This window comes from Sinocyclocheilus grahami, unplaced genomic scaffold, assembly GCF_001515645.1.
Source record: "Sinocyclocheilus grahami isolate Dianchi unplaced genomic scaffold, SAMN03320097.WGS_v1.1 scaffold557.1, whole genome shotgun sequence".
Lineage (NCBI taxonomy): Eukaryota > Metazoa > Chordata > Actinopteri > Cypriniformes > Cyprinidae > Sinocyclocheilus > Sinocyclocheilus grahami.
Genome location: NW_015505736.1, coordinates 298,534 through 301,139, shown reverse-complemented (window position 1 = coordinate 301,139; position 2,606 = coordinate 298,534). Strand labels below are relative to the sequence as shown.

Genomic DNA, 2,606 nt, shown 5'->3' with positions numbered 1-2,606 from the left:
CATCTGAATATCTGAATCAGTTAACTAAGGTATTACTAGGCATACCAGAAACTTCCAGGTAAGTTGTAGCTAAATTCTGTGGACGTCCAAAAAACATGTCTACATTTGTGATCGGAGAAACGACAAACAACAAGCGCTACTCTACACTGTTCAAAACGCGCGTTTGAATCATCAGTGGCAAATCCTTTAACTTTAAATAAGAAAAATGTACTTACAGGCTGTGAGTCAGCATTATTTGTCAGCATCATAGACTGTGGTCAGCATGCATGCCGAAGGGGAAACAGGGGAACTGAATTCACCGGAACACCAGCATTGTAGGCTACTCTCCCAGGAAACAGTCCTCGTCCTCCATAAAATCTGTTGCACACTGCTGTATATTTGGGTTGAAGTGTTCTGGAACAGTGTTGTAAATACAACTTAACCACTGATTTCTAGTTGTGTCCTCTTTTGGAAGGCCAAACAAAGTAGTTTCGCTTTCACAACGAAACACACAGCGTCTCCAAGACATGGCGGCGGCAGCAACAATACTACAGCGAGAATAAAAGTTATGCCTCTGGTTTAACCTCAATTTTATGAAGCAATGCACGTGCTTTGTTTGTGCAAAAAACACATTTTACTGCTTTATTTTCTAAAAATATTGATCTGCCACACACGCTCATAAGAGCATCATGACGCCTGTATGTTTTGTTCACACTAGAGTTAACATTGTAGCAGGAGGTAGAGCTTTTTCGCATTTGGCTCCCAAACTCTGGAATAGCCTTCCTGATAGCGTTCGGGGTTCAGACACACTCTTTCTGTTTAAATCTAGATTAAAGACACATCTCTTTGGCCAAGCATTCAAATAATGCATCTCATAATCTTTTACTGCAGTTATATCTAATCAAATGCACATTATTACTCTTTAGTTTGGGTTAAACAAATCAATTTTGCTTGGTTGGAACAGCAGCTACGCTAACTATGTTTGTATTTGTTTCTCTGTTTTTTGCCACGGGATGTAACTAGGATTTACACAAGCTTCAGTCTGGATCCAGAACACCTGAGAAGAGATGCTTTGTTTGTGCAAAAAACACATTTTACCGCTTTATTTTCTAAAAATATTGATCTGCCACACAAGCTCATAAGAGCATCAGGATGCATGTATGTTGTGTTCACGCTAGAGTTAACATTGTAGCATGAACAAGCTTTGAATAATATTTTATTGTAAATAAAGTGGAAAATAATAATTTTTTTTTTGGACAAACATAGTTCTCGTGTTGCTTCATAAAATTGAGGTTAAACCACAGGAGTCACATGGATTACTTCAATGATGTCTTTCCTACCGTTCTGGACCTTGAATGTTTTAGTTGTGTTGCTGCCAATGGGGGAACAGAAAGCCCTCGTATTTCATCAAAAATATTTTCGTTTGTCTTCTGAAGATGAACAAAGGTCTTACAGGTGTGGAACGACATGAAAGTGAGTAATTAATGACCGAATTTTCATTTTTGGGTGAACTATCCGTTTAATAGGCCAAACCACACTGACCGGTGGATCTGCATCTCCAATTGCAGCGAAATTGTTTCCTCGCTCCTACATCTTCCACCCTATGACCCGGACACTGATTGAACTCAGCTGTCTAATGATCTAATGATAGAAATGTAGGGGGAAAAATTAGAAGTCGTTGAAATGTTGGCTTATCTTAAGATATGGTTTATATTATTTATTTAGTACATAAATGCAAAACTTACCCTTCATCAAGTCTCAGACTCACAGTCAAATGTTTGCCTATAAAAAGAGAAAAACATATGTAATGGGGGGAAAAACAACAACTTTAAAGTGGTTAAAATATTGACTTATCTTAAGATATAGTTTATATTATTTATTTGGTACAGAAATCCAAAACTCACCCTTCATCCAGTCTCAGACTCCCAAGCGTATGCCTGTAAAAAAAAACAAAAAATTATTCAACTTAAATTTACTTGTAAACAACACACACACAAGCAAAGACATGTCCTATACAACAGCCTCATAACCCTTTAATAACCTGAGTTGCCTAAAAAAATATATTAAGATGGATGGTGAACCTCACTGTAATGTGCTCAGTCATAGCCTACAAAGTGAGGTAAACGGGAAATTGTTGGTTACTTGCTAATTACAGTTAAGCCCAAAAATGTAAGTTACACAACACTTTTACAGACTTTTTGTTCATGATTAAAATATGACCGATTCATACAACATAATGCATTTGTTTGCATTTACTGTTACCTGTAATCTGTTACCAGTAAGCAATTTGCAATCGTAAAACAAAATTATATATAAAATATATGATGATCAATTCAAATGAACAAGGTTAACACTAGTTTGAATCGTGGTCTCTTAAATCATATTAAGAAGTTTCATATGTTCATCTAGTTTTAATAGAACAAACTGACAAAACTGGTGACGATTAGTTCATGCGTCGTAGAAAACAGCTCGGGCTTCGTCTACCTCAAGTTAACTTATATTATCCCCGCTTGAACGGTTGATAAAAAAATAAAATAATAAACAGTAACGAATACCAACTCAAACGCACGAAGCCTGACTGGGATAAACTTCCAGTGGGCGCGAAAATGTCGAGCCTGCTCAGCAAA

General features: G+C 36.8%; 1 long non-coding RNA gene across 1 annotated transcript; it reads right to left on the bottom strand.

Annotated features, from left to right (window-relative positions):
- Positions 1 to 1,439: 1,439 nt before the first annotated feature.
- LOC107556184 (uncharacterized) lies at positions 1,440 to 2,052 on the bottom strand. Its single transcript, XR_001605252.1, has 3 exons — positions 1,884 to 2,052; positions 1,725 to 1,761; positions 1,440 to 1,620 (listed from the first exon to the last, which is right to left on the bottom strand). It is a non-coding gene; the product is annotated as an uncharacterized lncRNA (long non-coding RNA).
- Between the last annotated feature and the right edge of the window lie 554 nt (positions 2,053 to 2,606).